This window comes from Urocampus carinirostris, chromosome 1, assembly GCF_059441175.1.
Source record: "Urocampus carinirostris isolate Australia breed hairy pipefish chromosome 1, RoL_Ucar_1.0, whole genome shotgun sequence".
Lineage (NCBI taxonomy): Eukaryota > Metazoa > Chordata > Actinopteri > Syngnathiformes > Syngnathidae > Urocampus > Urocampus carinirostris.
The window spans coordinates 27,652,340-27,672,981 of record NC_142349.1 but is presented as its reverse complement, the minus strand read 5'-3'; positions in this window follow the sequence as shown (position 1 = coordinate 27,672,981).

Below are 20,642 nucleotides of genomic sequence, written 5' to 3'. Positions count from 1 at the left end.
GGCTTTTGATTCTCTCTCTATCTTTGTTCCTTTCTCCTTTATTCTCTCGCTATCTTTATTCCTTTGAATTTTACTGTTTTTCTTTCTTTCTTTCTTTCTTTCTTTCTCTTTCTTTCTTTCTTTCTTTCTTTGTCTCTCTTCCTCTCTCTCTCCCTCTCTCAAGTTTATTTGTAGAGCCCTTAACCACAAGAAGTTTCAAAGGGCTGCAAAGACCACAGACTATCCACAGACTGCAGAATATTATTACACCATTTCCTGATCTAAAACCTACATGGGGGCAAGGAAAAACTCAAAACCTGAGCATGAGGAAATTAAGAAACCTTGACAATCAAATCCCCCATTCCAGGATGACTAAGCTGCAATGATACACAGATATCGTCAAGTCAAGTCAAGTTTATTTGTCTATCCCTTAATCACAAGGAGTCTCAAAGGGCTGCACAGCCCACAGACTATTAAAGACTACAGACTGATATTTCACCAACCCCTGATCTAAAACCTACATGAGGGCAAGGAAAAACTCAAAAACCTTAACATGATGAAAATGAAGAAAATATAGGTCATTCATAAGCTATAAAATAGAAGTGTGCCTTAAGCTTAGATTTAACAGTTCCACTAAGGTTGCAGATCGAATCTCAGAGGGAAGAGCATTCCGCAGCACCGGGGCCTGAATGGCGAATGCTCTCGAACCTGCGTATCTCCTCTTGGCTCTTGGAATGACTAGTAGACCAGCATTCTCAGAGGGGGGAATTAAATCTGAATGATATGTGGGGCCAAGGCCATGCATAGTTTTTAGGGCTGCAACTAACTATTTAAATATTGAAGTTTTGAGAATGAATAAGACAATAGTGCATAAAACAGAATATTCTACAATGTTAAATGATTTGAAAAAATGAGTGTCCATCAAATAACAAACAAAAAACATACAAATGTTTGTTATACACCAGCAAATATACTTTTTTTTAATAAAGTGCAAAAAAGGTATCTGTTGTTTAAGGGACTTGAGCTTTTTGAACAACAAATCAACACAAATCTGAAAACCCAGTGACACTTATCAACAATGACATTCCAAGTCCAAGGCAAATAACCTAGCAACAAACTCACTCTTTCCCCCCTCTCTCCCTCACCCATTCTCTCTTTCTTTCACTTTCACTCTATGCTCACTCTCTCTCTCTTTCACTTTCTCCTTTTTCTGTCTCTCTCTGTCTTTCTTTCTTTCTTTCTTTCCCACTTTCTTTAGCTTTCACTTTCACCATATTCACACACACTCTCTCTTTTCCTTTCTCTTTTTTCTGTCTCTCTCCGTTACTCTTTCTTTCTTGTTTGCTTGCTTTCTTTCTCTCTCTTCTCTCTTCCCCCTTTCTTTCTCTCTCTCTCTCACTCTCTCTCTCTCTTTCTCTATCTCTTTCTCTGTCTCTCTCTGTCTCTCTCTATCTCACTCTCTTCCTTTTTTTCTTTCATCTTTCGCTTTCCATCTGCTTCTCTATATCTCTCTCTTTCTCCTTTTTCTGTCTCCCTCTGTTACTATTTCTTTATTGCTTGGTTTCTTGCTTTCTTTCTTTCTCTTCTCTCTTTCCCCTTTCTTTCTCCTCCTTGTTTTATCTCTTTCTCTCACTTTTTCCATTTCTCCTTATTTCTCTCTCTCTCTCTCTCCCTCTCTCTCTCTCTCTCACTCACTTCATCCATCTCTTATTTTCTCTTTGATCCTCTCTCTTCCTTTCTTTCTCTTTAATCTTCTATTTTGACCTCCTTTCTACCATGCTACATTGCTACCGTGAAGTTAAGGAATAGATAGATAGATAGATAGATAGATAGATAGATAGATAGATAGATAGATAGATAGATAGATAGATAGATAGATAGATAGATAGATAGATAGATAGATAGATAGATAGATAGATAGATAGATAGATAGATAGATAGATACTTTATTCATCCCCGAGGGGAAATTCACATTTCCAGCAGCATCCCTGAGCTGAGAACAATACAATAATAAAGCAAAAAGAATAGCCTTTAATTGACCCAATGACCCATTCCTTGCAGAATACAGTATATATTGTACACGTGTATCAAAATAATAAGTAAATCAAGTAACCATGACCCATATATGGAGGATTTACAGTCAGGTTTTCTATCAAACAGATAAGTCCTGAAATGGCTTTGATATCTTCTTACATAACAGCATTGACCCCGGTCACATACGGTGACCACACCAGGCATTTCATGTAAGAAAATGCTTTCACATATATGACAGGACGCATTATATATACTTATATCTCTATTCAATATGCTATAATTTGAATCTATGATTTAGATAAAAAGGCACTGCGATTGGCTGGCAACCAGTTCAGGGTGTCCCCTGCCCACTGCCCGATGATTGCTGGGATGGGCTCCAGCACCCCCGCGACCCTACTGAGGATAAGCGGTGTAGCTAATGAGATGAGATGAGATTTAGATAAAAAGGATTTTTTCATACCTGTCAACCCTCAGGGCTCCATGCCCTTACAAATTGCAGTGTTCTCGTTTGCCCGCGTCCCTGCGTCCTAGAGGCATCATTTTTGCTGGGGACGCATAGTGTCAAATCAACGTGCGTCCCCGGGACGCAACTTTTTTGACACAAAATTGTCATTATTACCCGATTACTTTTTCTTTAACAAAGATTTACCGCACTCCAAAATTTTCGTCAGGCAGATCCGCCAATGTTGTTTTGGTCTCGCGGTTCGAGTTTTAATCTGCACGCCGATCTCGGCAAACGAGATCTCGTTGCTTCGAGATTACGTCATCGTTATGGTGGTTGTCGTCAAGCGAAGGTTAAGTATGCCTCCGAAAGAACAGTCAGTATTAGATGAAAATGAACAATTGGTAATTTCTTCAGTGTCAGTAATACGTCGAAACATAATGCAGAAAGTGAGAACAACGGCAATAATTCCAGCGGAGAAATTCTTCGGAAGATCGCGGAGGCAAGGCAAACACGTGTGTTGATGATTCGACGAAAGAAAATAAACAAAAGAATACTCCTAGCAAGAAAAGGACTTCTCTGCCAAAATGGATTAAATGATATTCCTAGTTACGCTATGAGGAGGATGATAATGGAGGCTACTCATGACCAGCTTATGAAGGTGCATCTTACCAAACAATTGGATCTAGAGAAGGCATTACAAATGTGGCGGGACAGCAAACCACAAAGAATATATGAACTGAAAAATCTGAAGTGATTACTGCTTTGTATTACCAATTAACTGTGATGATTAAAACTGCATGAATATATAGACTAATATTTCTGCAATATTATTTTGTATAATGTACTATATTTTTGTGAACTGAAAAATCTGAAATGATAACTGCTTTGTATTACCAACTAACTGTGACGATTAAACCTGAATGAAAATATAGATTCATATTTCAGCAATATTATTTTGTATAATGTACAATATTGTGAACTGACAAATCTGTAGTGATAACTGCTTTGTATTACCAATTAACTGTGGTGATTAAAACTTAATGAAAATATAGATTAATATAAATATTTCAGCAATATTATTTTGTATAATGTACAATATTGTTGTGAACTGAAAAATATTGAAGTCATAACTGATTTGTATTACCAATAAACTGTGATGATTAAAACTGAATGAATATACAGATTTATATTATATATTTGTCGCCGATATAAAATTTCAACCTCGATAAATTTTGAGACCCATAGATCTATGTTGGGAGCATGCGAGTCCCCGGGACCCATCACTTTTCAGAGGTAAAATGAACACTGAAACTGTCGTATTTTCCCCTACAAAATTCAAAATAATCTTACACCATATTTTTTTCCAAACGTGTTTATTTATGTAGTTTAACATGTTATATTGTACATGTGTTTCGTTATTTCATCTATATTGTAAATTAACATTTTGTTGTGAGATACTGAGTTGCTCGACATGAATGAGGTTTATTATAAAAAAAGTTCAAAAATGAAGTCGCTTGGACGCTCACTGTAGAAGGAAAAAATACATGCAAATATAATTAAGTAGAATAACACATTTTCTTATTACAATTATTTATTCATTTTCTGCATTAAATTATTGTTGGTAATATACTGATTAAAGGGATAACCACAAACCTGTCTTTTTTCATTTTCTCCTTTTATACTTCCTTTTTTTCTTAATTTCTTTATACAACATAATAATTCGTAATATAATGCGTCAAAGCAAGTGAGCCGTTTGAGAGCCGGCTTTCTTTAACGAGTTGAGCCGAAAAAGCCGGTTCTCTAGAAAGAGACGGACTTCCTTTCACTACACAACCACGGAATGATGCATGATGGGAAATCCCCAGGCGGCAGACAGTAGCATCAAACCGCTCGCTTCGTTTGCAACCAAAAAAACGATACCGAGATAGAGGATATCGTGGCGAACTCGTTTGACTTGATTGATTTGCCGTTTCATGATACCCATAATAGACAAATTTGCGTTTTTCCGCACAGTTTCTTGTACGTCGTACACCTCTCAAAATGCATAATAAACGTATTTTGTACAGCAAAAACGTACAGGTTGACAGGTATTATTTCATTATATTAATGAAAATGTTTACCTAAGTAATGAGGAATTTCACTCTTAGATTTCACATATATTATAGAAATGAGCTAAAGCTTCTTTGAACTTCTACAAAGCCACCTAGGTGTTATTTGTCAATGTTGTACTTTTTAATCCAGGTGAGTGCAACTTTATTGCATTAAATAGTTCTACTTTGATTTCTATTTTAAGTTAAAAAAATCATCGGGATGGTTCGCTTCCTCAAATGTTCTCTCGTTTGGTAGTCAGCAAATACAGCTTTGCGAGCGGCGCTTGACTTTGGCGACATCTAGTGTATGTATTTAAAACTGCAGGTCATTGTTTGACTAACTTGATCTTAAATAGTAATTACTTAGAAAGAACAACACCATTAGCTATTCCATCTAACCATAGCGTGAGCCAAAGCTCAAATTAAAACAACATTGGACGCCTCATGTGTAAAAAAACTCAGAATACCAGGGAGAAAATACTGCCCTGTGGAAGAATATAGAATTCTCCATTACACATGTATGTTAACACAAGTGCGTGTACTCTCCCACTGTCTGTGTGTTGGGTTGAAGACATTTTCACTAGAGGGGGATGACACTCGGCAGATACACAGCCCTATTGGCTTAGTCTGGAATAATTTGGCTCTGTTTGAGTACGATTTGCCGGAAACGGAGAAAACCAGCCCAAATCGCAATCTGCCGAGCGGAGGGGGTGGACCCCGCGTGGGGGCTTTCATTGCCACGCCCATTGAAGGAGCCGGCACACCAGCTTGCAGAGAGACGTGGGTCGAGAGAAGAAAAGGCGGAAGATCTAGAGGGGAGGCTGACAGAGACTCGAGCGACACTAATTCGGCCATATATTCGATGTTCATTTAGTTAAATTGTTTAAGAAATTAAATCTGCCCCTGTGTGGAAATGCCGGTCTCTTGTTCACTTTTCCATCAAGAAACGAGCGCGCATTGTTAGGAGAATGCAGGTTGTGTTTGGTTATTGGAGTCAGATAACTAATTCGAACAATTTGGTAAACGGTACATTTTATATATATCGAACAATTCATATACCGATATATATATATATATATATATATATATATATATATATATATATATATATATATATATATATATACATATATATATATATATATATATATATATATATATATATATATATATATATATATATATATATATATATATATATATATATATATATATATATATATATACACATATATATATATATATATATATATATATATATATATATACATATATATATATACATATATATATATATATATATATATATATATATATATATATATATATATATATATATATATATATATATATATATATATATATGTGTGTGGAAACCCACGCAGGTGGCGGGAAAACATGCAAACTCCACACAGGAAGGCTGTTACCTAGATTTAAACCCATGACCTCAGAAATGTGCCACGGACGCTCTAACCAATTATCCACCATGCTGCCCTCCTCATGGTTTTTTTTTTAAGATATGTGGTGATTGCTGAGTCATCGTCATTATTGTAGGTAATTAACATTTTACTTTTCTTTTATCAATATGAATTTGTGTAAGTAAAACTTTTTGATAACGACCAGTCATAGAGACTTCTGAGCTGCCCAGCACAATTTTGTTCTCTACATTTAAGAACCTCTCTAGAAAGAGTCATGTATTTCTACTAGGGATGGGTAAGTGCAGATACCATCTGGTGTCTGTATCAGGGCCAATACCAGCCTTTTTAAGGTATTCGCAATGTTAGCTGATATCAGAACCAACTGTTATTATTTAGCATCTTGAATTTAAACAAATGTTGCTCTTAAATAAATGCTATATTAGGAACAAAGAATATGATGCTTAGATTGAATATTATTTCTTTAGCCAGTTTATTTTAAATAATTTTGAATAGTCGTGGCATCACGGCATGTGCTATTGATATAAATGGCTGTGTAATACAGTGGTACCTCTAGTTACGAATTTAATTTGTTCTGGGAGTAGCTTCGTAAACTGAAAACTTTGTAAGTAGAGACACGTTTTGAATGGAAATACAGTAATCGAACCAAGCCCCGCAAAAATTCAGTATATTTTTTAATGAATCATAAAAGAGCACCAGAAGATGAACCAAATACATGGTAAAATTAGATTATCAACAAGAAGGCACATAATGTTAAACAAAACAAAGAATAAAGGAAATTATAAGAATATTCATTTACCTTTTGTCATTATGTTTTTTGAAAAACTGATCCAATGAAGTATGCTATTACAGCCTTTTGACAAGCCATAGGAATGGCACGAGGCAGATGTAGAAATTGCCCGACTTGCCAACACTTTTTCCAGGTAATTCCTTACCACAAATTCTGAGACTTCATGAAATGTTGCCATAATGTCTTTGGGCTTATCAAATGATGGCAGCGTGAAAAACATCAAAGCATACAGGGAGTTCAGTTTGCTGTGTTTTACGGAAACGTGGCTCACATCTAGTATCCCGGACGCTAACGTGGAGCTACCCGGGTTCAGCGCTGTTAGGGACAGAGACACAAAAGCCTACGGGAAGCGGAGAGGAGTTGGACTCGCTATCTACGTGAACACGAGGTGGTGTAACCCTGGGCACAAAGATTGCCATCTGCTGCAGGGACATCAAACTTTTAGACTAGCGTGTGACGTCATCCACTCCGCTGTTGCTAAACTACAACACAGCACCCCAAGGCCATCCTGTTAATCTGTTAATAAACAACAAAAGGATACTGCTGGAAGTGTGAATTTCCCTACGGGGATGAATAAAGTATCTACCTATCTAGCTAGCCATTGATCTATCTATCTATCAAGGACCCCCTGCTCTAACAAATGAAAAAAACAGGTGTTTTTTTCAAAGAGGGAGTGGTGGGATGCAAGAAAGTATAAGCTTTGTTGTCGTGTTTATCTTAGTCCCCCCTTACAGCTGGTGAGGGCAAAGGAAATATAAGTTAATGATTTGTAAATTATTTTTTTCCTTTTTGGAGGCATTTTTTTCATTTACCTCAAACAGTAAGTAACAGTGGAACTGGTTACACGAAACAACAGAGTTTTATTTTTAAAAGAATACCTTTTCCGCTCAACAAGTACTGTGCTTCACTCGTTTATAGAAAGACACACCACATACAAATGTAAAAAGGTATCAATTGGTTCCAATGCCCCACAATTGTGACCAGCTTGTCAGTAATGCCAAGGGGGCCTAAAAAGGGAGAAGCTAGGGCATTCCTGGCATATCTTTGTGAAAACAGGCTTCTTTCCCTTACTCTTTCCCCTTCCCCTATTCTTTGTGGATAGATTGGACAGTCTTTGCCTCCTCTGGAACATGCATTACTAGAGTAATATCAGTCTTTACTTTTTTAGTGGCTTCTAATTTTACCACTCGATTGAATTGAATGCCTTTGATGTCATTATACAAGTATAACAAAATTTAAGCTCCACCACAAGTGCGTGAATAGGAATAAGAAAATATGTAAAATAAATGGTAAATGGTCTGCATTTATATAGAGCTTTTCAAGTCAACGAAGACCTCCCAAAGCGCTTTACAATTTGCTTCACACTTACCCATTCACACACACTCACACACCAATAGCGGTCATGCAGCCATGCAAGGCGCCGACCTGCTTATTGGGGGCATTAGGGATTCAGTGTCTTGCCCAAGGACACATCAACATATAACAAATAAAAAATAGATTAAAATAAGATAAGAAATGTTGTGCAATAAAACCATTATTAAGTTACTTTCAGCTATATATATATATATATATATATATATATATATATATATATATATATATATATATATATAAAGTGTCAAAAGAGGTGCAAATATGCTGTCATATGGCAGTGCAAAATGATGATCAATTTTGGTTCCGATTTTTTTGTCCAAATTGGAGTTGAGAATTGTGACAGCTCTTAGGAAGAAGCTGTCTTTAAGTTTCGGCTGGTATGGCCCTGTAGCGCCTACCAGAGGGCAGCAGGTTAAAGAAATGGAAGCCAGGATGTGTGTGTCTCTGATGATGTTTTTTGCCCTTCCCGGGGACTGGGAGTTGTAGATGATGGAGTGGTAGTGGGTGGCCGATGATCCTCTGTGCTGTGTTGGTCCACTGCAGTCTCTTTCTGTCTGCTCCTGTACAGCTTGAGTGCCACACAGATACAGTGTAGGCCAGCAGGCTCTCAATGACTGACCGAAAAAAGGTCACCAGCAGGTTGAGTTTGAAGTACCGTATTTACCGCACCGGGTTATAGGGCGCACCCCCAAAAAATAGTTTTTGGTCCTATATCTTCCATACATAAGGCGCATTGGATTATAAGGCGCTACAATGGGAACGTCGACAAAACAGTCAGATAGTTCAGTCCAACTTATTACCCCCTTAACATTCCGAAAGCTTGCAAAGAAGCAAATACGTGTCGTAGACACGTGCGGTTGCGGTGTCCGTACGATGTCACTTAAATGCATCATTCCTAATATCATTTGGAAGGTTAAAGTCTTGGGATTCAAGAAATGCCAACCATTCCTTAGTTTCTATTTTCTTTTTCGCTCGCAACTTTACTGTGCATATGACAATAAACACTTGGAATTGAGTTTAATTTAAAAAAAGACCCATCACAGAAACATCTAGATCACTCTGAAACAAGATACTGGGAAAATATATAGCTGGAGTAGCTCACCTCAGTCGTTGCGTTCAATAATAATGTGCAACCATGGTCCTCTTATTAAGTGAGTGTAGTAAATCCAGGAGAGTAAAATATTTACAAATACAGAATGGTAAAACATGTTTCCTCTATGCCGTAGAAAACCACACTTGCTATTCACATTCATCTTTTTCGGCCAATTGCAGGCTTTGTTTTGCCCCTTTAGCCTATGCGAGCCTGTAAATGAAAAAAAAGGATACGCCCCCTTTACCTCCGAATAACTTTAGCCAATAGTGATCGATTCAAATGATGATTGACACACCTTTTTCGGCCAATTGCAGGCTTTGTTTTGCCCCTTTAGCCTATGCGAGCATGTAAATGATAAAAAGGATCCCCCCCCTTACCTCCGAATAACTTTAGCCAATAATGATCGATTCAAATGATGATTGACACATTGGTTAGCCAATGAAACGCCGGTATATAAATCCCAGCATACACCGCGTTCGGGGGAAAATCTAGTCGGCGGCTGGTTGCATTAGTTGCAAGACTTTGCGACTTAATATTGATCCATATATAAGGCGCAGGGCAGCACGGCAGCGCAGTGGTTAGCGCTTGTGCGGCACAGTTCATGTCATGGGAACCTGTCGTGGGTTCAAATCCAGCTCCAGACTTCCTGTGCGGAGTTTGTATGTTCTCCCCGTGCTTGCGTGGGTTTCCTCCGGGCACTCCGGTTACCTCCCACGTTCCAAAAACATGCATTTCAGGTGAATTAGCCGGTCCAAATTGTCCCTAGGTGTGAATGAGCGAATGAGTTGTCTGTCCCTGTGTGCCCTGCGATTGGCTGGCAACCAGTTCAGGGTGTCAAGTCAAGTCAAGTCAAGTCATCTTTATTTGTATAGCCCTAAATCACGAAGAGTCTCAAAGGGCTTCACAGATTATTACACAGACTATTTTTCAGACGACGAGAAGAGTAGGTTATTCATATGCTATGGAGTAGAAGTGAGTTTTAAGTTTAGATTTAAACATTTCCACTGAGGTTGCAGATCGGATCTCAGGGGGAAGAGCATTCCACAGCACCGGTGCCCGGATGGAGAACGCTCTTGAACCAGCAGAACACTTCTTTGCTCTTGGGATCACCAGAAGACCGGCACTCTCAGATCGTAGGCTTCGGACCGGCAGATAGGGGCAAATCAGATCTGAAAGATAAGAGGGAGCAATTCCATGTATGATTTTGTACAATACTAAGAGAACCTTGAAGTCACATCTATGGCTAACTGGGAGCCAATGCAGGTTAGCCAAAATCGGTGTTATGTGATCGTACTTTTTTGTCCTAGTTAAAAGCCTCGCTGCGGCATTTTGTACCAGCTGAAGAGACTTGATTCTAGACTTCGGGAGACCAGAGAGTAGTGCATTACAGTAATCGAGACGGGAGGTAACAAATGCATGAATTATAATTTCTGCATCAGACTGAGACAGTATTGAACGGATTTTAGCAATGTTACGAAGATGGAAGAAAGCGGTTCTAGTAATTTTCTTTACATGCATTTTAAAGGATAGATCAGGGTCAAATATGACACCTAAATTTTTAACTGAGTCACTCTGTGTGATGTGACATTTGTCAATGTTCACAGCAGTTTTTGAGAATAAGTCACGGCATTTCGATGGACCAATGACTAACATTTCGGTCTTTTCAGAGTTAAGACGCAAGAAATTGAGTGACATCCACTCTTTTATCTCAATGAGGCAGGCCTCCAAATTTCCACAGTTTAGTGTGGGAGATTCCTCCAACGGAAGATATAGTTGAGTGTCGTCTGCGTAGCAGTGGAAGCTGATATTGTACTTGCGAATAATATCACCTAATGGAAGCATGTAAATGCTGAAAAGAAGGGGGCCAAGCACTGAACCCTGCGAAACACTGCAGGTAACATTAAAGGGCTCAGATGTCATTTCACCATATGTAACACAGTGCGTCCTATCTGAGAGGTAGGATCTGAACCACGAGAGGACGGTTCCTGAGAGACCAATCCATTTTTCCAACTGTTCTAGTAGGAAATTGTGGTGCACTGTGTCAAAAGCAGCACTAAGATCCAGCAGCAGCAAAAGTGATGAAGCGCCAGAATCCATTGCCAGTAGGAGATCATTTGTTACCTTGATCAGAGCTGTCTCAGTAGAATGGTTAGCCCTGAATCCTGATTGCATGGATTCAAAAAGGTTATTCTCGGATATGAAAACATTCAGCTGCTGTGCCACTACTTTTTCAAGTATTTTAGAGAGGAAAGGTAGGTTTGACACAGGTCTATAATTACTTAAGATTTCTGGATCAAGGTTGGGTCGTTTCAGTGTGGGTTTAATAACGGCGGACTTAAAAGCTGCTGGAACTACACCTGAGGAGAGTGATATGTTTATAATATTTAGAACTGAAGGCCCAAGGACGCCAAAAAGACTTTTAATAAGCGAACCTGGGAGCGGGTCGAACTGGCAAGTTGTCGGTTTGGCCGCATTCACCACCTGTTTGAGATCATCAAGTGACAGTTCACTAAAACCGGACAATTTCCCAGGACAGCCACCCTGTTGTGCATCTGTAGATTTCAGCCCTTTAATATGTGTGGTATTAATAATTTCTTTAGCAATTTCTTCCTGTATGCATTGAATCTTCTTAGTAAAGAAGACCATTAAGTCATGAGCAGAGTGCGTCGAACTATCTGCGATAGTCTGTTGCCTTGTAAGCGATGCTACAGTGTCAAAAAGGGCTTTGGGATTGTTCTTTTGAGACGCAATCACCTTCGAAAGGTAGGCCGATTTTGCAGAGGCAAGGGCCGCTTTATACTTTAACAAGCTGTCACACCAGGTTTGATGGAAAACCTCAAGCTTGGTAGCGCGCCATTTTCTTTCCAATTTCCTGCATTCTTGTTTAAGGGTTCTAGTTTCATCAGTAAACCAAGGCGTGCGTCTTTTAGGACGTGATTTTAGCTTTATGGGCGCTATTGAATCCAGGACACTAGTCAGGGTGGTATTGAACTCATTCATGAGTGAGTCAATCGAGCCATTGTATGAAGGAAAGGACGCAACTGCTCCAGGAAGGAGTTCAAAGAGCGCAGAAACTGTGCCAGTGCTTATATTGCGTCCGCTAAATCCTTCAGCTTTTTTAACACTACATTTAGCTAGCACCTCAAATGTAACTAAATAATGATCCGAGATAACGGTAGTACACGGTAACACCATAATGTTTGTGGTTAAAACTCCTCGAGTCAGAATCAAGTCTAGCGTGTTCCTATCTTTATGGGTTGGCAAATCAACCAGTTGATTAAAACCAAATGCATCAATTAGAGACCTAAACGCAATAGTAAGTGAACTGAGTGGGGAGTTCATATAAATGTTAAAGTCCCCCATAATTATAATTTTGTCTGCATAGGTTACTAGTTCAGACAAAAGTTCAGCAAATTCGTCTAAGAAAGTTGTGTATGGCCCAGGTGCGCGATAGATAGTTATTACATAAATTGACAATAGAGAGGACCACATCACAAGAGCCTCAAACGCCTTGTAATTATTAGAGGTACGAGGATTAAATTTGAGCGATTTTTCAGAAATGAGCGCAACACCGCCACCCCTTTTCAACATGCGTGCTACCAGTATATGGCTACTCTCGTAATCTGGGGGAGAAGCATAATTTAGCGCTAAATACTCATCCGGGCGTAACCAAGTTTCACAAAGACCCATACAGTTAAGTTTATAATCACGAATAATGTTATCAACAAGTAAAGCTTTTGGAGCAAGCGATCTAATATTTAACAGACCAAATTTTAGCTTTGATGAATCATTTGACTTAGCTGAACTCTTTGTAGTCTTTGTCGAGATGGCTGGGATGGGCTCCACTTAAATGCGTCATTTCAAATATCATTCGGAAGGTTGAAGTCTTGGGATTCAAGAAATGCCAAACATTTCTTTGTTTCTATTTTCTTTTTCGCTCACAACTTTACTGTGCATATTACAATAAACACTTGGAATTGAGTTTAATTCACTCAACTCATCACAGCAACATCAAGATCGTTCTAAAACAAGATACCGGGAAAATATAAAGCCGCATAACTCACCTAAGTTCTCACGTTCAATAATGATACGCAATCATGGTCTTCTTACAACCGTGAGTGAAGTAAATCCAGGAGAGTAGAATATTTACAAATACAGACTAATGAAACATGTTTCTTTATGGCGAACTTTAGCAAGCTTGCTACGCCATTGCTAAACTCGGCCGATTGAAGGGTTTGTTTTGGCCATCTAGCCAATCCGAGGCTCCGAATAACTTCAGCCAATAGTGATCGATTCAAATGATGATTGACACATTGGTTAGCCAATGAAACGCCGGTATATAAATCCCAGCATACACCGGGGACTTGCTATGCCATTGTTAAACTCGGCCGATTGCAGGGTTTGTTTTGGCCATCTAGCCAATCCGAGGCTCCGAATAACTTCAGCCAATAGTGATCGATTCAAATGATGATTGACACATTGATTAGCCAATGAAACGCCGGTATATAAATCCCAGCATACACCGCGGACTTGCTACGCCATTGCTAAACTCGGCCGATTGCAGGGTTTGTTTTGGCCATCTAGCCAATCCGAGGCTCCGAATAACCTCAGCCTATAGTGATCGATTCAAATGATGATTGACACATTGGTTAGCCAATGAAACGCCGGTATATAAATCACAGCATACACCGCGGACTTGCTACGCCATTGCTAAACTCGGCCGATTGCAGGGTTTGTTTTTGCCATCTAGCCAATCCGAGGCTCCGAATAACTTCAGCCAATAGTGTTTGATTCAAATGATGATTGACACATTGGTTAGCCAATGAAACGCCGGTATATAAATCCAAGCATACACTGCGGACTACTCCACGTTCGGGGTAAAATCGAGTCGGCGGCTGTTGAGTAAGTTGCGAGACCTTGCGAATTTAATATTGAGCCATATATAAGGCGCACTGTGTTATAAGGCGCATGGTCAGCTTTTGAAAAAAATTAAGACTTTTAGGTGCGCCTTATAGTGCGGAAAATACGGTACCCTTGGACACGGAGTCAGTTTCCTTAGTTACGCAGACGACACCCAGCTGAACATTGCCGTATCACCTACGGATACAAGTCCCATAGATACCCTTTTAAATGTATTTTAGAAAGTTACTCACAGATGACAGAGAACTTCCTACAGCTCAGCCGGGACAAAACAGAGGTCTCAGTCGTTAGTCCTGAAACTCAGAGAGAGAAACTTTGACCAAAACTACAAGATTTTAGACCTTCAGATTGTGTTCAACACTTGGGCGTGATTTTCGACTCTGAGCTAAATTGTATTCCTCATATCATAAACATAAGTAAAACCGGGTTTTATCATTTGCAGAATATAGGCAGTGTCTGCCCATTTCTCTCTCAGGTAAACACAGAGGTGCTTATGCATGCTTTCTTATCTTTTTTTTAAGATTATTGTAATGCCCTCCTCTCCGGTCTTCCCGAAAAAGATGACTGCCAGCTTGCAGCTACTACAAAATTCAGCAGCATGTGTGGCTGGTGCTAGGAATCACATTACACCTGTTTTAAAACTACTGCATTAACTGTTCCTTGGGTGCGTACCAAAACCCATGATGAATCAACATATGTAACAGTCTGCTGGAGGACATAAAGTCTACGGAGGTCCTTGATATTTTTAAGAAGTGTCTCAAAACCCACTTTTTAAATATGGCTTTTAATTGATAATTTTATTTAATCTTTTACTGTAATACACATTATTTTTTAATTCACTATTTTATTTTTTGTTCTGCAGTTGTTTTATTTTAATGGTAGGGTGTGGTTCAATGGTCGTGAGGCCAACTGCTGCCATCCCTATCAGTGTGGATAAGCCTCCCTCAGGTCCATTTCCTCACATGGTTAGTCTGTACCTTGCCATAATCATATTTTATTTCTATTACTATTTATTTTGTTTTTATTGTATTTTTACCATTGTGTGTGTCTGTGTATTAGGTGTTTTAGGTAGTTGGGTGGGGATAAAGAAGGTTTTTTTTATTGTTTTATTGTACACTGAATGTTTCATATAGCACTTTGAGGGGCAATCTATTGTCTGAATAGTTCTTTACAAATACATTTGATTGGATTTTACATGAAACCCATGTTTTTTGATACCCTGTCTGTCGTGTCAGCATTTGAGTTAAAATCACAAACTCCTAACACTTTTCTTATTGTTGGTTAAATTTTGAACAAGTAGGAGAATAAATATTTTCATTAATTTTTCCTAAAGAACAGATTCTAAAAAATAATTTCACTCTCAAGAACAGGTTTCCACATCAATAACCTACAGCCCTGTTTCATTTACTTGGATTTGTTGGGAGAAAATAATCATTTTCAATGAAACCCTTTTTTACTTAAGTCTCTTTTACCAAACATTCAGTCATGTGACATTTCAGTTTTATTCCGCAAAACCCCCAAAAAAGAAAAAAATGTCGCAAGATATTGAAAGATTAATCATATCATTTAAGCTACAAAAAAAGGGTTAGGGTTCCATAAAAAATGGAAAAATACAATCAAATCAAAATAATTTATTTTATAGAACAAAGAAGACACTGAACCCCTAATCCCTCTAATTTGCAGGTAGGCGCCTTGCAAGGCTGTATACTATCGAGGCGTGTGTGTGCGAATGGGTAAGTGAGAAGCATATTGTAAAGCGCTTTGGGACGTCTTCAGTGACTTGAAAAGGTCTAAATAAATGCAAACCATTTATCATTTACTTTCAACTTTTTAAGGACACCTCTAACTGCACCCCGCTTTTAAACCAGGAGATGGCAGGGGAGAGTTTTTAATTACGGACGGCACCTTTAATAGATAAAATATTTAAATTTCAAGATTTTAAGAATACCTTAAACGAGGCACCCCACATTACATGATTACTTTTAATTATTATGAATGATTCTTTTGGAATTGCTTTAAAATCTCAGGTAGCCTCAGGATTTCCGTCATTTGACAATCGCTGTTTTACACTTCGTCACCGACTAAATTAAGTCGATTACATACCTGTCAACCTCCACGGCTCCATGCCCTTACAAAATGTCGTATTTTCCCTTACAAAATAATCTTACAGCATATTTTTTTCCAAACGTGTTTATTTATGTAGTTGTACAGATGTTTCGTTATATTATATATATTGTTAATTAACATTTTCTTGTAAGATACTGAGTTGCTTGACATGAATGAGGTTTATTGTAAAAAAAGTTCAAAAATTAAGTCGCTTGGACATTCACTGTAGAAGGAAAAAAATACATGCAAATATAATTAAGTAGAATAACACATTTTCTTATTCAAATTATGAATTCATTTTCTGCATTAAATTATTGTTGGTAATATACTGATCAAAAGAATAACAACAAACGTGTCTTTTTTCATTTTCTCCTTTTACACTTCCTTTTTTCCTTAACATCTTTATACAACAATAATGATTCGTAATATAATGCATCGACTCCTCCTTGATCTGCTACCTTATCGTGGTGGAGGAGTTTGTGTGTCCCAATGATCCTAGGAGCTATGTTGTCGGGGGCTTTAAGCCCCTGGTAGGGTCACCCATGGCAAACAGGTCCTAGGTGAGTGGCCAGACAAAACGCAGATCAGAAGACCCCTAATGATGAGAGAAAACTTTGGTCCTCGATTTCCCAAGCCCGGACGCGGGTTACCGGGGCCCCCTTCTGGAGCCAGGCCTGGATGTGGGGTCCGCTGGCGAGCGCCTGGTGGCCGGACCCTTACCCACGGGGGCCGGCCGGGCACAGCCCGAAGGGACGACGTGGGACCCTCTTCCCATGGGCTCACCACCTGTAGGAGGGGCCAAAGGGGTCGGGTGCGCAGAGAGCTGGGTAGCAGCCAAGGGAGGGGTCCTTGGCGCGACGATCCCCGGCTACAGAAACTGGAACGTTACCTCTCTGGCAGGGAAGGAGCCCGAGTTGGTGCGTGAGGTTGAGAAATTCCGACTAGATATAGTCGGACTCACCTCTACGCACGGCTTGGGCTCTGGTACCAGTCCTCTCGAGAGGGGTTGGACTCTCTTCCACTCTGGAGTTGCCCGTGGTGAGAGGCGCAGAGCCGGTGTGGGCATATTAATTGCTCCACGGCTCGGCGCCTGTACGTTGGGGTTCACCCCGGTAGACGAGAGGGTAGCCTCCCTCCGCCTTCGGGTGGGGGGACGGGTCCTGACTGTTGTTTGTGCTTATGCACCAAATAGCAGTTCGGAGTACCCACCCTTCTTGGGGTCCTTAGAGGGTGTGCTTGAGAGCGCGCCCCCTGGGGACTCCCTCGTACTGCTGGGAGACTTCAACGCTCACGTGGGCAATGACAGTGAGACCTGGAAGGGCGTGATTGGGAAGAACGGCCCCCCTGACCTGAACCCGAGTGGTGTTTCGTTATTGGACTTCTGTGCTCGTCATGGTCTGTCCATAATGAACACCATTTTCAGACATAAGGGTGTCCATATGTGCACTTGGCACCAGGACACCCTAGGCCGTAGTTCGATGATCGACTTTGTCATCGTTTCGTCGGACCTGCGGCCGCATGTTCTGGACACTCGGGTGAAGAGAGGGGCGGAGCTGTCAACTGATCACCACCTGGTGGTGAGTTGGCTTCGATGGTGGGGGAAGATGCCGGCCCGACCCGGCAGACCCAAGCGTGTTGTGAGGGTCTGTTGGGAACGGCTGGCAGAATCTCCTGTCAGAAGAAGTTTCAATTCACACCTCCGGCAGAACTTCGCCCATATCCCGAGGGAGGCGGGGGACATTGAGTCCGAGTGGACCATGTTCCGCGCCTCCATTGTCGAGGCGGCTGATCGGAGCTGTGGCCGCAAGGTTGTCGGTGCCTGCCGCGGTGGCAACCCTCAGACCCGTTGGTGGTCACCGGCGGTGAGGGATGCCGTCAAGCTGAAGAAGGAGTCTTATCGGGCCTTCCTGGCCTGTGGGACTCTGGAAGCAGCTGGCAGGTATCGGCTGGCCAAGCGGAATGCGGCTTTGGCGGTTGCAGAGGCAAAAACTCGGGCATGGGAGGAGTTTGGCGAGGCCATGGAAGCCGACTTCCGAACGGCTTCGAGGAAATTCTGGTCCACCATCCGACGTCTTAGGGGGAGGAAGCGGTGTGCCATCGACACTGTGTATAGTGCCGATGGGGCGCTGCTGACCTCGACCCGGGACGTTGTGAATCGGTGGGTGGAGTACTTCGAAGACCTCCTCAATTCCACCGGCACGTCTTCCTCTGGGGAAGCAGAGCCTGAGGACTCTGGGTTGGGCTCTCGTATCACTGGGGTTGAAGTCACCGAGGTTGTCAAAAAACTCCTCGGTGGCAGGGCCCCGGGGGTCGATGAGATCCGCCCAGACTTCATTAAGGCTCTGGATGTTGTGGGCGTGTCATGGTTGACGCGCCTCTGCAACATCGCGTGGACATCGGGGACAGTGCCTCTGGACTGGCAGACTGGGGTGGTGGTTCCCGTCTTTAAGAAGGGGGACCGGAGAGTGTGTTCCAACTACAGGGGAATCACACTTCTCAGCCTCCCTGGTAAGGTCTATTCAGGGGTACTGGAGAGGAGGGTCCGCCAGGAAGTCGAATCTCGGATTCAGGAGGAACAGTGTGGTTTTCGTCCTGGCCGTGGAACACTGGACCAGCTCTATACACTCTTCAGGGTCTTTGAGGGTGCATGGGAGTTTGCCTGTCCGGTCTACATGTGTTTTGTGGACTTGGAGAAGGCATTCGACCGTGTTCCTCGGGAGGCCCTGTGGGGGGTGCTTCGGGAGTATGGGGTACCGCACAGTCTTATCCGGGCTGTGCGGTCCCTGTATGCCCGGTGCCAGAGTCTGGTCCGCATTGCCGGCAATAAGTCGGATTCGTTCCCGGTGAGGGTTGGGCTCCGCCAGGGCTGCCCTTTGTCACCGATTCTGTTCATAACGTTTATGGACAGAATTTCTAGGCGCAGCCTTGGCGGGGATGGAGTCCGGTTTGGGGGCCTCAGCATTGCGTCACTGCTTTTTGCAGATGACGTGGTGCTGTTGGCTTCCTCAGCCCGTGATCTTCAGCTCTCGCTGGAGCGATTCGCAACCGAGTGTGAAGCGGCCGGGATGGGGATCAGCACCTCCAAGTCCGAGGCCATGGTTCTCAGTCGGAAAAGGGTGGTATGCTCCCTCCGTGTCGGGGAGGAGGTCTTGCCCCAAGTGGAGGAGTTCAAGTATCTTGGGGTCTTGTTCACGAGTGAGGGTAGGATGGAACGGGAGATCGACAGACGGGTCGGTGCAGCGTCTGCCGTCATTCGGACCCTGTACCGGTCTGTCGTGGTGAAGAGGGAGCTGAGCCGAAAGGCAAAGCTCTCGATCTACCAGTCGATCTACGTTCCTACCCTCACCTATGGTCATGAACTTTGGGTCATGACCGAAAGAACTCGATCCCGGATACAAGCGGCCGAAATGAGTTTCCTCCGCAGGGTGGCTGGGTTCTCCCTTAGAGATAGGGTGAGAAGCTCAGTCATCCGGGAGGGACTCGGAGTAGAGCCACTGCTCCTCCGCGTTGAGAGGAGCCAGTTGAGGTGGCTCGGGCATCTAATAAGGATGCCTCCTGGACGCCTCCCTCGGGAGGTGTTCCGGGCATGTCCCACCGGCAGGAGGCCACGGGGGCGGCCCAGGACACGTTGGAGAGACTATGTCTCTCGGCTGGCTTGGGAACGCCTCGGGGTCCCGTCGGATGAGCTGGAGGAAGTGGCTGGGGATAGGGACGTCTGGGCTTCCCTTTTAACGCTGCTGCCCCCGCGACCCGACCTCGGATAAGCGGAAGACAATGGATGGATGGATGGATAATGCATCAAAGCAAGTAAGCCGTTTGAGGGCCGGCTCTCTTTAATGAGTTGAGCCGAAAAAGCCAGTTCTCTAAAAAGAGACGGGCTTCCTTTCACTACATACCACGTGAAATCCGAGGCGGCAGATGGATGCGCAAAGTAGCATCAAAGCGCTCGCTTCGTTTGCAACAAAAAGAAGGATACAGAGATAGAGACTTCCGCGGCGAACTCGTTTGAATTGATTGATTTGCCGTTTGGTGATAGTCGGTGTATACCGGATGGTACCGATAATTGACGATTTTGTGTTTTTCCGTACAGATTTTCTTTTGGGTCGTACACGTCTTAAAATGCATAATGAACGTACTTTGTGTTTTATGCTAGATATTACATGAATAAATGAAGACTAGCACACACAGCAAACTTTGTACGGCAAAAACGTACAGGTTGACAGGTATGCGATTATCATGATAAATAAGTTAAAATCAAGTGTCATGACCATCACTCTCCGTATTCCGCAGTGAGCTGGAATCCCAAACATCGCTTCCGATGGGGAGGGGAGGGCGAATATATGACGCGGCGGAGGGAAGTAGGGTCGTCTCAGGA